This window comes from Lutra lutra, chromosome 4 (assembly GCF_902655055.1).
Source record: "Lutra lutra chromosome 4, mLutLut1.2, whole genome shotgun sequence".
Classification (NCBI taxonomy): Eukaryota; Metazoa; Chordata; class Mammalia; order Carnivora; family Mustelidae; genus Lutra; species Lutra lutra.
In genome coordinates, this window is record NC_062281.1 from 158769976 (window position 1) to 158785478 (window position 15503).

Sequence of the window (15503 nt, forward strand, 5' to 3'; positions counted from 1 at the left end):
CTGTAGGTGTTCTTTGGAAAAATGTCTAATGTTTTCTGCCCATTTATTAATTGGATTATTTGTTTTATGGGTGTTGAGTTTGTAAGTTCTTAATAGACTTTTAGATACTAACCTTTTATCAGATACATAACTTACAGATATCTTTCCCCATTCTGAAGGTTGCCTTTTAGTTTTGATTGTTTTCTTCACTGTTCAGAAGCTTTTTATCTTGATCAAGTCCCACTAGTTCATTTTTGCTTTTGTTTCCCTTGCCTCTGAAGACATGTCTGGTAAGATTTTGCTGTGGCTGATGTCAAAGGGGTTGCTGTCTGTGCTCTCCTTTAAGATTTTGATGGATTCCTGTCTCACATTTAGGTCTTTAATCCATTTTGAATTTATTTTTCTGTATCATCTAAGAAAGTGGCCCAAATTTATTCTCCTGCATGTTGCTGTCTAGTTTTCTCACTACCATTTATTGAGGAGACTGTCTTTTTTCATTGGATATTCTTTCCTACTTTGTCAAAAATTAATTTACCATATTGTTGTGGGCCCATTTCTGGGTTTTCTATTCTGTTCTATTGATCTATGTGTCTGTTTTTGTGCCAGTACCATACCGTCTTGATGACTATAGCTTTGAATGTAGCTTGAAGTCCAGAATTGTGATGCCTCCAGCTTTGCTTTTCTTGTTCAAGATTGCTTTGGCTATTCAGGGTCTTTTGTGGTTACATATAAATTTTAGGATTGTTTGTTGTACCTCTGTGAAAAATGCTGGTGGTATTTTGATAAGAACTGCATTGAATGTGTAGATTGCTTTGGGTACTATAGACATTTTAACAATATTTCTTCTTCCAATCCATGAACATGGATAAGAGAAAGGACCCAAATAAGTAAAATCACAAATGAGGGAGGAGATATCACAACTACCACAGAAATATAAACAATTATAAGAGAATATGAAAAACTATATACCAACAAACTGGGCAATCTGGAATAAATGTATGAATTCCTTGAAACATATAAAAAACTGAGGGTTGGGGCACCTGGGTGGCTCAGTGGGTTAAGCCTCTGCCTTCAGCTCGGGTCATGATCTCAGGGTCCTGGGATCGAGTCCCGCATCGGGCTCTCTGCTTGGCGGTGAGCCTGCTTCCTCCTCTCTCTGCCTACTTGTGATCTTTCTCTCTCTCTCTGTCAAATAAATAAATAAAATCTTTTAAAAAAAAAAGAAAAAAGAAAAAAAAAACTGAGGGTTTTGGAGGGGAGGGGATGGGGAGCAAGGTGAGCCTGGTATAAAGGAAGGCACATATTGCATGGAGCACTGGGTATTAAGGAGGGCACCACACTGGGTGTGGTGCATAAACAATGAATCTTGGAACACTGAAGAAATAAAATTAAAAAAAAACACATAAATTACTGAAATTGAAATCAGAAGAAATAGAAAATTTGAACAAACGAATAATCAGCAAAGAATTTCAATCAGCAATCAAAAAATCTCCAACAAACAAAACTCCAGGGCCAGATGGCTTCCTAGGGTTATTCTACCAAACCTCTAGAGAAGACTTAATACCTATTCTTCTCAAACTGATCTAAAAAATAGAAATGGAAAGAAAACTTCCAACCCCGTTCTATAAGGCCAGCATTATCTTGATTCCAGAACCCCACCAAAAGGACAAAGACCCCACAAAAGATTTATTGACTAATATCCTTGAAGAACATAGATGCAAAATTTCACCAAAAAATACTAGCTAATCAAATCCAACAGTATGTTAAAAGAATCATTCACCCCACAGTCAAGCGGGATTTATTCCTGGGCTATAAGTGTGGCTCAGTTTTCACAAATCAGTCAATGTGCTACAAAACATTAATAAAAGAAAGGATAAGAACCATATGATCCTCTCAACAGATGCAGAAAAACATATGACAAAGTACATCATCCATTCTTAAAAAAATCCCTCAACAAAGTAGGGATAGAGGAAACATACCTTAACATCAAAGGCCATGTACAAAAGAACCATGGCTAATATCATCCTTAATGGGGAAATACTGAGGGCTTTTCCTTTGTGGTCAGGAACAAGATGGGAATGTCGACTCTCACCATTGCAGTTTAACATAGTACTGGAAGTTCTGACCTCCGCAATCAGCCAATAAAAAAGAAATAAAAGTCATCCAAATTGGCAAGGAAGATGTCAAACTTTCACTATTCACAGATGACATGTTACTCTATGTAGAAATCCTGAAAGACTCAACCCCAAAATTGCTAGAACTGATGCACGAATTCAATAAAGTCTCAGGATACAAAATCAAAGTATAGAAATCTGTTGCATTTCTGTACACCAATAATGTAGCATCAGAAAGAGAAATCAAGGAATAAATCCCATTACAATTGTACCAAAACCCATGATCTACCCAGGAATAAACCTAATCAAAGAGATAAAAGATCTGTACTCTGAAAACTATAGAACACTTATGAAAGAAACTGAAGATGACACAAAGAAATGGAAAAATCAATTATCTCTTGATGATGCTAGGAACAGACTTCATCTTATACTGACAAGGATCCACTGACTATCTGCAGTGTACCAGACACTTAAGGGTACAATGATGAAAAAGACCAGAAATGGTCCTTGCTCTCATGAAATGTGCGTCATGGTAGGAGGAAAATTATGTAATAGAGAATAATTATTGAGTGTTTGTGCTAGACACTGTTCTAAGCACTTTACATGTAATCATCGTAACAACTCTATAAAATGGGTAGTAGGACTGATGAGGAAAATCAGGTATAGAGAAGTAACTTCCCCAGGGTCACACTTGAATGGCAGAAATGGGAAGTAAATCCAGGTGCTCTGATTCCAGACTCTGTGTTTATTACCACTATGTTCTGTAAATAATGTAAATAAATGAATATAGAGTAAGAACTATGAAGAAGACAAACAAGATGCTAACATAGAGAAGGATAGAAGACTTTCTTTAGATAAAGTGTTTAGAGAATGCCTCCCTGAGGAATAGGACATTTTCCGTAAGACCTGAAAGATGAGAAGGAGCCTGACATACAGAAAGTGAGAACAGTATGGGCTGAGGAAACAGATTTTCAACATCCCTAGGATGGGAAAGAGCATAGAATGTTTGAATAATTGAAATAAACAGTATGGTTATAGCCTAGAGAACAACATGTGAGAAAAAGAAAAAGTGCCATGAGATTAGCCTGGATAGGTAGGCAGAACCCATATCATATGGAGCCTTGAAGACCATGATAAAGAGGGTTGGATTTTATTCTAAGTATAACTGGAAGCCATGGAAAGTTTTAAGCAGGGACTTGACATGATTGCATTTATCTGAAAAAAGAGAACTCTGGTTATTAGGTTGTTAGGTGGATAATAGATCAGAGGGTCATGACAAAAAGCAAAAAGATCATTTAGTAGTCTAGGAGAGAGACAGTAGTGGCTTGGATCAGATTGGTCAAGAGTTGAATAGAAATGATTTAATGGTAGAGTCAACTGATAATGACGCTTGGAAGAACAATGAGGAAGAGGATGTATAGGAAAGCTCTTATAGGGAGCCAGTGATCTGAGGTGGTTTGTCAGAAAACAGAGATGCCAGTCTAAGGCACTGGCTGAAGTTGGCCAATATGCCACCTGCTTTCTCCATGGGAAAAGCAGCTGCAACATGGGAGTGAGGGAGTAGCATACCATTTCAAAACTGGTTCATTTACTACTTTGGTCTCCAAACAGCTAACCACCAAATCAATTTTAATACTGTGGAATAAGGATGTTTCTAGTAGTTCTGTAGAGGGGCACATTAATCTGCGGATTTTTTAATGCTTATTGTGACTAGCTGAGATAGGCTAGGATGGAGAAGAAACATAAAACATCTCATATGACTATGATGTAACTTGAAAGTCTCATTTTTTGTGTCTCCATACCTCATCACATAATGTTGATCAAAAAGAATAGTTTGAAGCAAAGAGAAGTCAACAATTTACCATCACATTAAAAAAAAAAATTACCTCATTTCAATGGCTGTACCATTGAATTATCTAAAAATCCTTATTTAAAAACTCTTCTCCTTATACAACTCAACACCAAAAAACAAACAAACAAACAAACAAACAAAAACCCAAAATGATTTGATTAAAAAATGGGCAGAGAATCTGAACAGGCATTCCAAAGATCAAAACCATGGGAAATAACAAGTGTTGGCAAGGATGTGGAGAAAAAGGAACCCTCTTGGACTGTTGGTGGGAATGCAAACTGGAACAACCAATGGGAAAACAATATGAAGGATCCTCAACAAATTAAAAATAGAACAACTATGATCTAGCAATTGCACTGTGGGTATTTACCCAAAGAAAATAAAAATACTAACTCAAAAAGATATATGCATCCCTATGTTTATTGTAGCAATATTTACAATAGCCAATATATGGAAGGAACCCACATGCCCATCCATAGATGAATGGATAAAGATGATGTGCTATATATGTACAATGGAATATTACTGAGCCATAAAATGAATGAAATCTTGCCAATTACAACATGGATGTACCTACATAGTATAATTCTAAGTGAAATAAGCCAGAAAAAGACAAATACCATATGATTTCACTCATATGTGGAATTTAAGAAACAAAACAAATAAACAAACAAAGTGAAAAAAAGACGAAACAGACTCAAATACAGAGAAGAAACTGATGGTGGCTAGATGTAGAATGGGTGAATGGGCGGGTGGGGATAGGTGAAACAGATGAAGAGAATTAAGGGTATACTTACCTTGGTAAGCACTGGGAAATGTATAGAATTGTTGAATCATTATATTTTACACCCAGAATTAATATAACACTGTATGCTAATTAAACTTGAATTTAAAAGCAACAACAACAACAAAACACTTCTCCTTGAAGTCCTCAGATTTGGGTTTAAAACTTTGCTTTGGGCAAGTCACTTTATCTATCTGAGCCTCACTCTTCTCATCTGCAAATCATGATCTAAAAGCCCTATTGACAAGTGGTTGCAACAATAAAAAAACAGTTTATGTCAAGTGCCTTCACATAGTGGACACTCATCAAATATTAGTGGTATTGAGAAAGAAACATTGCTCCCTAAATATGAAGTACTGAATCTGGCCCATCATAATTGCTGGGGCTTGGATTTTTCTGATTGCCTCACATATAAGAACACAAGGAGGCTAATATTCCAAATCTTAAGAAAGTCTCAATAAACTTTGGAAATTATTAATTACCCCTGACCTGTACTATATTCATTTAACAACCAATTAACCTAAATGAAATCTATTCTTTTATGTTTCAAAGGATTTTAGGCTGAATATTGAGAAATATCCTTTAATTACCTTCTAATGATTATATTACATTGTTTGCACAAATATTTATGGTAGCCAGCCTTCAGGATGGCTAATGATCCTCAACCTACACTCTTTTATAGTTCCCTCCCATATTATATCAGAGCTAGAAAGTGTGATGAATAAAATATGACATTAGTAATGATATATCACTTTTGAGATAAGATTATAAAAGACAATGTGGGTTCTCTCAGTTTCCCCCCCCCCCTCTCTCTCTCTCTCTCTCATTCTTTGCTTTGGATGAAACCAGCTACCATTTCATGAAAATTTCTATAGAGAGGACCATGTGATAGGAGCTGAAGCCTATAGCCAATAGCCATGAGAATGAGCTTTGGAAGTAGATCCTGTAGTACCAGCCAAATATTCAGATAACTGTAGCCTAGGCTAACAGCTTGACTGAAACCTCATGAGAAACCCTGAGCTAAAACAATCGTGCTAATCCATTCCCAAATTCCTGACTCTCAGACTGTATGAGAGATAATAAATATTTGCTCTTATAAGTTACATTTTAGAATAATTTGTCACACAGCAAAATATAAGTAACATGCTATTTTGTTTCTCAAATCTGAGAAAAATTGACATTTACATTCCATAGCTCTTTCTCAGAGCTTTTTTTTTTTCTTGTGTTAATATCTGGGGTTGGAAATTTCTTGTCTGCTTTGTATTCTAGGGATGATTGTGGTCAGGATGAACCCAAACGTCAGGATAGGGAACTGTTACCCTTATGTGTTGTTGAGTAAAAGGAAATGTGGGATCTAGAAGTCCATACAAGGGTGGAATCAAAAGACTGGTTTCAGATTGTTGAGTCTGCAGAGACAGCAAAAGAGTCAGAAATGCAGCATAGATCCTGATACTTAGTAGGTACTCAGACATCAGTTGACCTAGCTCCTTCACACTTGAGTCAAGTCAACCCATCCATAACTAGATGGATCTGTCTCTTCAATAAAGGACATGCTTCCAGATCCAGACTGCAAGAAGTTTGCCATGTATTTATGTGTACCCAAAGGCTGTGAGAAGAGTGGGGACGTGTGTGTGTGTGTGTTTATGCATATGCATGTATGTGTGCACATGCAAATGCCAAAGTGCATGAAGGTATGCTTATATGTGTGTAGCTCTACCAAAAATCAGATTTATTTTCTATTTTTCTTTTTAAATTCAGTCCAGCTACCATGTTGGGAACTGATCTACCCTGTCAAATGGAGAGTAATTTGCCATATGGCCATTATTATGCTGACTCAGAGCACATTCTCTTTCATCCTGGAGTTGTTATGACACATGGTGGAGACAGTACCCTCTCTGGGTACAATTTGAGAAAGATTAGGCTACAACCACACTATAGTAAAGAGACCTCTGGTCAAATCTTCTTTTGCTGGGAAGGCCAACTTTGACAGATCAGCCAAAGAGACCTTGCTTGCTGCAAAGATCCCAGACTTCATTCAAAATGAACGTTGTTAACACTGCCAACTCATTATCTATGAGTTCCCTGTAAAAGTGTCTTATCTTCATTAAAAATCTGTTTAATGCCTCATAGGGAACTGAGAATATGAGCCTCAGTGGTCTTATTTCATCCACCTACTGATGGAAGACTCCTGCCCTATTTTCCAAGATTTTGATGTCTAGGAGTATGGTGTATGTAATGGTTAAGAGACTGGACCCTAGAATCAAATCCTGCTTCACCACTTAATATAAGAAAAATTGGGAAAGTCATTTCAACTCTCTCAGCTTTATTTTCTTGACTATAGCATGGGATCAAAATAGCTCCTATCTTGAAGGATTATACAGATAATTAAATCAATTAATGCATGTAAACATTTTAAAACAATCTGGCACATTGTAAATATTCAATGTTTCTTAGCTATTATTATCCCCTCTTAATGTTATGAGTCAGCTTGTTATAGAGGAAGGAACTTGGGCTTTAGGACCAGGGGAAATTTTTCAATGGTCTTGAACAAGTTACTCAATCTCTTTGAACCTCAATTTCTTCATTTATAAAAGAAGAAGATATTACCTACACTACAGGGTCATTTTAAAGATCAAGGAACCTGGTTGGCTTAGTTGCTTAAGTGTTCAACTCTTGATTTTGGCTCAGGTCATGATCTCAGTGTCACTCGGTCAGGCTCCACACAGGGTAGGAGACTGCTTAAGATTCCCCCACTTCCTCCTCTCTTCCTTCCCCACCCCCACACTCTAAATAAATAAGTAATAAAGATTAAAGGAGATACATACATAGATGTGAGATATATTAGCTAAAAATAATAGGTTTTTTTCCTTCTTTTGACAGGTTATAAGTACTAACTCAGAAATCTGCTATGTATAAAATATAGTATCCATCATCCTTTAAAAAATGTGAAGAAGAGTGCACTGTTGTAAGGAAAAGGGAGTAGTTCTCTTTAGCATCAGGTGGGCAAGAGTATTTAAGTTCATGATTGGATGCTTTTGAGTTTTTATGAAAACAAAATCTAGCAGTTATAATTAAGTATGCAGCATTTGGAATGGAAGCGGGCACTCTTCTTCAGTGTGAAGGCAATAAAACCTGGAAGAAAAAACAATGAATATGTTGGTTCAATTAAGTTTTCAGCTACAAATAACTAATTTCAGTCCTCGTGGTTTTTCTAGGGTCCAAAATATATTGCTTATTCTTTTTAAAATATTAATATAGTCCTGAATTATTTATTGAACCAAGAAACACTGAACTCTTTTAACATGGAAGAGAATGGAAGGTTATTTCATGTCAGCACCATGGAAGACAATAATAAATCTGAAATGCAAATAATACCTCTGAGAATATAGCCTGGTTGAAGGCCAAAGCACATGGTTTCTAGACTTTTTCTTCTGTGATACAGAAGTTGGAAAGCCAATGAAAAAATGCTGTTCTGGGTTTCTGATTCTTTTAGGGTTGGCAGTATCTTGTAGGCTGTTTAAAGTTATTCTAGAATATTTTGATCTTTTATAATAGTATTTAATTTCATGTCATTAGAAGAACCTACTATAATAATGGCAATAACTATGAATTACTGAGCTTTTATTATGTCCTAGGCACTATATTAAGGGCTTATTTATACAATATCTTATTTATATTCCTTACTCTATGAAGTGGGTAGTGTTACTGTTCATATTTTACAGAATAAGAATTAGAGACCCAGACATGTTAAGTATTTTGAATTCCTAGCCTTTGATTCCAGAGATCTTTTCATGATGGAACAACTTGGTGCTTTTACCCATAGAGAGCTTTAATTTCTCCTGCCTCTATCATTCAAGAGCAAAATGTCTCTGCTTCTGTTGTACTCTGCCTGGCTTTGTAGACATTTGTTTATGTTGGTATTCTCCATGATTATAGTGAAAAGAGCATGATCTTTGAAATTAAACAGACCTGTGCTTGCTTTCCACATATTTTCCTTACTAGCAATGTTATCTTGGATTACTTAGTTCTCACAATAAATATCTGAGGTAGGAACTATTATTGCTTCATTTTTATCTCCCAGGAATCCAGGGCTTAGAGAGGTTAAGTATCTTGACCAAGATTTTACTGCAAGTATGTGGAGGAGATACATTGGAACCCAAGTCTGTCAAAAGACTCCAGTCCCATGCTTTTAATAACTTTTTAATAACTTGCCTTATCATGATTATAAATATTCAGAGTTGCAGTTTGGTGACTGTGGATCATTGAGAAGCTCCTTTATTTTGTAGATGAGGAAACCAAGGTCCATAAGGAGAGCATCATTTATTAATAGATATGGGACATGGGACATGGGACAAAAAACTATCTCCTGGTCCTGTGTTTTTTCCACTGCTGCTTCTTACTTGCTTAGTGGTGTCATGGTATCATTGCAGAAGCCCGAGGTTTTGATTGCTGTTAGATATTTAGGGTGAGGTTAATGCTCCACAGATAGACTGTGCTCAAGACATGTACTGATGGTATACACAAAGATGTTCACCTTACTTTGATTTTATATATATATATATATATATATATATATATATATATATATAAAATCTTGAGCCTTTGAAAACTCACTACTCTCTATATAACTTCAATTTCAGTCAAATATATTAAGGAAGGAGAACTAAAATTTATGATCCTACTATATGTTTAATTTGATGTATTATCCAATTCTTATAACAACCCCAATATTTAGCTATTAATATTATTTCCATTTTACAGATGAGGAGATTGAGAAAAGTGAGGTTAGATAGCCCTGGTTTCTGCTGTTTTCTAGAACTGACTAGTGGTTTGAAGTATTTGGAAAGGCTCTGCTCCCTCTTTTGATAGAAAGGTTACTCACCCTGCTATATGATGGTGTAGAGGAAACTACTATGGAGTGATCCACATGGAGAAATTTTCTCTCTTCCTTTTGGTCTCATTGGAATGACTTTTATTTGCTTTGACCTTGGGTTTCTTTTCATCATTAAGAGGGTTATATTGTGTGTTTAAATACTGCATTATTAATAATATTTGCCTGAGTACAGTGTTATGATCAATTTTTCATGTGCATCATTCTTTATGCAGCACTAGTTGAATTTCAAGTAGAGACTTACCTTCACCTCTCCTCCCTCAGTGACTGCCTCCAAAAAGGAGTATGGCAGGCCTAAGACTCCTTATTCACAGGAGAAATCAGAAATGCTTTCCCAGATCATCCCAAGATTCTTTGGTGATGAGGATAAGTGAGGCAGCTGTAGGAAAGCAGTATTTTCCCAAAGATGAGCTTTATACCAGAGGATCCAGGGCTCAAAGCTGCAAACTTCTCATAATATTCTGTGACTCTTTTGTCTCATCTAAGTCTCCTCCACCCCTTCCCCACATCCTCTCTTTCATCTGTTCTATGTCAAGAATTTATCAGGCATTTATAATATACCAGGCCTTGTGCCAGGGTCTGGGGATGCAGACAGAAAAGAAGAAAAATTTCTACTTCTCATGGACCTTCCCATCCTGACTGGGAGGCAATCACATAGCAGTGTGATTGGCACTGTGATATAGAGAAGAACTTCTATTCTTTTTAGTTTGAAAGTAGGGGCCATGGTTTGTTTGCTTTTTTTTTTTTCCTTTTTCTGCCCTGTGTTATATTTACTTTATAATCTCCTGTGAGTGAAATTTTACTCTCCTTTCCCAAGGTAGTTTCCCAAGGTAGTTTCTTGTTGTATAGTCAGATTAGCACTAGCTCATCTCCTAGAACTCCAGGGAATATTTGAAATAGGGGATAGGTGTGCTTATCCCCCAAGTCTGATTAATAAATATAGTTAATGAAAATTGAATTAATTTGGTGATTTGTACATCACACTTTTCTACTTTCTGCTCCTCCTTCCATGCTGCTAAATGCCTTAAGAATACACCCTTAAAAATGTGTGGGAAGCAGCCCTAGGCAGGGCTTCCATCCCTACCTTAGAAGCACTCTGATGCTCTTGATGCAATCCTTGGGATTTTTTCCTCCTCTCTTCTGGTTAATTTGTCCCAGGGCTTGGAAGCTGATCAACTCAATGCACTAAGAATGGGGCTTTTTGAGAAGACGGATTGGCCCTGGGCCCATCTAGCACATTGACTAACATAAAGTAGACTCTAAAAAGGTATTTGAAGAATGAAAGGAAGGAAAGAAAACGAGAAGGAAACTAAGGGAAAATATGGGGAAAGAACAGAAGGAGAGTAAAGGAAGGTAATGTTCCTATTTCATCGCCCATTCAGCCAATGAATCTTGGAACACTGTAAAAACAACAACAACAACAACAACAACAACAAACAATGATGTATTATATGTTTGCTCTTTGAATTTAAATAAAAAAATTTTAAAAAATTTTAAAATAAAAATAAATGAGTAAACTGGAAGAAAGAAAAGAAGTTTGAGAAGCACTGGATTAAAAATAAATTAGCCAGATTTTTTTAAGGAATTTATTTATTTATTTAACAGAGAACAAAAGAGCAGAAGCAGAGGGAAAGGGAGAAGCAGACCGCCTGCTGAGCAGGGGTCTGATGCAGGGTTGGGGGGGCTCAATCCCTGAGTTGAAGGCAGATGCTTAACCAAGTGAGCCACCCAGGCACCCCAAATTAGCCAGATTCTTTACAAGACTTTTTAAAAGATTGGTATATGCTAATACACATTGTAAATCTTTAGAGGGGACCATTGCATATAGAATGTTTAAAAAGTTTTTTTGACTACAGACTCTCTCCCCACTTTCTTCCCAGAGTACCTTATGGAATTACATTCCTAGGAATTTTCTTGCCCAGTACTACCCTAAAGAATTACCAGACTGTTTTTTCTATGTCCCTTTCAGAGGACGGCAGTCAGTTCCAGATTCTCTGTTTACTTACTGAAGCACTAGATAAACAATTTTTTTGTGTAGCTATCAATGGGAAACTAAGCCAAGTAACAACAATGATAAAACTTCCCTGAGCCTCCTAGGCTTTGTTCATATGTATATATTTTTTAAAAAGGAGTTGTTTTTTTTCTTTTCAGCCATCTATTCATGTAACAAATATTTCTGAGAATCTATTTGCCACACACACAGTGCTAGGCTTTGCTGGAGTGGAGGACTGGGACAGAAGGAGACAATCAAATTTTCAGTTACCTGTAGAATTATAAGAATCTGTAGCATAATGGGGAAGCTCGTTAGAAAAGCTTCACCCTGGAGGGGTCAGAAAAGAGGTCAGAATCTTGGAGAAAGTGAGACTTCTGATATAATTTCAAATATAAGTAGGATTTAACCAAAGGTGAGTAGTTGAGGGAAAATTAGTCTGTAGGAAAGAGGGAACATTATGTGCAGAGAAGTAAGAGGAACGTGTTGAAAGAAGTACAGTGAGCTAAAAGATAAAAGTGAAAATAGTACACACTCGCATGCTTATTGTAGCATATTTAGAAAGTAGTGAAAAATACACATGCATCAGGAAACTCCTGATTTCTCCTCTTAAAGGCAGCTGTTAAAATTTTATCCTATTCCCCCTTAGCATTTTTTTCTGTTCATTTTTCTTTTGCATAGTAAAGCTTAGAAAATATATATCACTTTTAATGACTGATTATGATATATCTGTAGGTGAAACCTGTAGTGACCTTTCATCTATAATGGGAGGATGAGAATGCTCCTCAGATGTTTTCCTTGATTATTTCTCTGGTAGTAAGAGCCCACGGTTAAGTCACTAGCTAGGTGTATTTTATATTAACCTGTCCAAGGCCATTCCAAGGGTGTGCAAGACCCCAGGTAAATATTTTTTTGTTGGGCCTCTGTCTATATAAACAATTTGATCTAAAATTATATTGCAAAATTCATGAACCCATGTGAGATCCGTGAATTTAGATGATTTAGAATGATGGGTAGAGAAGCAATGTGTTTAGTTATTGTTCAATCAGTGCATGTGAAGTGTCCAGGTGCCACCTTGTCATATTCTTTATTAGCAAATGTATGGTTCCTAGCTAATTTCATATTTACTATCTGGAGGGAAAAAAAAGGTAGCAACACTGATATAACTCATGATGTATAGCTCTTTGGAACATGTTTGTATTAAAGCAATATAGATCTTCTTGTCTCTGCAGTTTCCTAATACCATTTATTTAATGCTGGTTATAGCATTAGTCCTGGCACTTCATCATTCATAGTATGTTAAAGAAAAAAAATTATTTGTGACACCTGTTAAGGAGCAATAAGGCTAACTTTATTCAGGGAGGCTACTGCAATGGGGTTTTGTAAATAGAGGAGAGAGATCAGTTCAACTCCAAATACAACAAGGAAAAGCTAGAATTATAACCAAAGTGTGAGGTAGGGTAGTAGTCAGTGGATGGAAAATTAGAAATGACTAAGAGGAAACATCAGAGTAAAGGGATTCTTGTTAAACCAACCAAACAGGGGTCCTTCTGAAAGAAGGCCAGGGTGATCATACATCATCTGCGAGATGATGAAGAATCTGATCATATATCTAGGATGGAGGATTCTGGCTAAAATTGGATAATGTAGAGACAAATATGGAGCCTAAAATTCAGGACCTAATTGAGAAGAAAGTTCAGAGGAGCCTGAGTAGAATTTGGATAAGGAAAGAATCTTTGTCAGTGCCTCCCACAAATATTGGTTTCTAATGACTCGATTGTTTTTATGATGCCTTGTTGATGCCTAACATAAATTTAGAACTCAGTGCAAATATGTAACTGTAAATGATACACTTATATTCTGGTCATGTTTAATGTGCCTGTCATGTTAAATTCAGGATTATCTAGCATAAACATAGATCACGTATCTTCCAACCATGTATTTTCTTGAACTCTTCAGCTTTAGTCCATGATCATTGCATCCTCAGACTGTTCTCTTTTGATATTGACTGCTCAGTGTTAACTGTCTTCCAAACACCACCATCAGCAGGGAAAATTGGCCAGGGACCCATATCCTGAGAGAGTTCCATTTACATAATGAAAGCTTGTGCACCTTAAGCGGTTCACCTTAAGACAGACCCAAGAGAGCACAATATTTGCGTATTGATTGATGACAATCAGAAGGATTTGTCAGAGATACATAGAGACCGCTTTAAAAGACCACAGAAAAGATAGGCAACTGAAGGTTGATGGTGGGAGGGGGGTTGGGAGGGGGGTGGGATTATGGACACTGGGGAGGGTATGTGCTATGGTGAGTGCTGTGAAGTGTGTAAACCTGGTGATTCACAGACCTGTACCCCTGGGGATAAAAATATATTATATGTTTATAAAAAATAAAATTAATTAAAAAAAATAAAAAATTAAAAAAAAAAAAAAGATAGATGCAACCACTTCTAGAGAATATCCTAGCGCTGCTCTTCAGGAGAAGACACAGGGAAAGAGATGCCTACTATCACCCATGCTGTCCTAAGTTGCTGTAACATCAGAGATAGCACCATGGTTGGACCATAGATAAGCAAGAGCCAGTGCCTGGACTCACACACATAGCTCAAGGCCAGAATTTAGTGGTGGGCCACCAGTAGCCCAGAGCCCCTGACTTGTCCTATGTCCAACATGAGTAGGAGTCATCCCAAATCATCATGTTAGGACCATTCTGGTGACCCAGCCTTGCATGATCCTGTCAAAGAAATACCATACCAGCAAACAAAAGTGATCTGCTCTTCCAGCCATCTTCCTGTAACTGGGTCAGAGAACAACGTGATAGCCATGAGTCTTGGAACTCCTCAGGTCATCCAGTTGTCTCTACATGAGGGAAACAGAAGGCAGAGGTTTTGAGAGTACTCTGAAGATGAAAATGGGGGACTGGGATCACCTGCTCAGTTGTCACTACTATCCTTAGTTGATCTCAGGCACTGGAGGGGGGCTTAGACAATTTAAAGACAGGCATTTCTTGTGACTAGGGCCCATGGTAACCAGGATATTCTGTGTGTACTGCACAGTCAGCTTGGGCATGGGATGTGATACTTAGTTTTCAAAAAGATAGTACAAAGTGTCAGACCAGAGACAGGGGTCTAGTTAGTAGGATCAGAAGGCATTGCTGACACAGGCCCAGAAGTTTCAGTTCTCACTCAGATGACAGGTTCCAAAAAATGACTCCTACCTCCCCCTCAGAAGTATATTCACAATAGGCAGGTTGTATGTTGAGTGGGAGGTGGAGTACATTAACTTCAGAGAAACATATGTAATTTCCATTGCCCTGAGAGAAAAGACATAGTTCTTTAACTGAAAATAGCTAAATCCTGAAAACCACTGTGTAAACATCCCATGACATTCTCCTTACTTCACAAGGGACAGATAATAATAGTAATAGTGGCAGTAGTAACAATAGTAATGTGTAATACTTAAGGTTTATTGAATGCCTGCTATAGTCCAGGAATTATGCTAGGTGCTTTATGCATATATTACCTTTAATTTTACTATAATGCTACAAAGTAGATATGTCTCCCTTTGAAGATAGGAAGAAACCAAGACTCGGAGATGTGAGGTGATTTACCCAAGGTCATTCAGCTGATGAATGACAGACACAAAGCCAGGCCCACATAATTTTGTAACTCGGGTTCTTAGCATTTCATCATACTGCCTTTTCTAATGCAAATTGTGAATGCCCTCTGAGATAAAGAGAGAAAGATAGTCTTACTTGGGACACAGTGTCAGAGGGCCTACAGGACTTGAGACTCCTCCCTCTCAGCCTGAGACCGGTCCAGAGTACTTTGTCACTCTTTCCTTTTCTCTGCCTGAACCTCTACCCCTTTTTCAAAGTTGCAGGCTCTTTAT

At 37.2% G+C, this 15503-nt stretch overlaps 1 protein-coding gene across 4 annotated transcripts in view; it reads left to right on the forward strand.

The window, feature by feature from the left end:
• The window catches only part of LOC125096937 (BEN domain-containing protein 5), a 1594254-nt gene that overhangs the window by 970582 nt on the left and 608169 nt on the right, over positions 1-15503 (forward strand). The window lies entirely within an intron of this gene.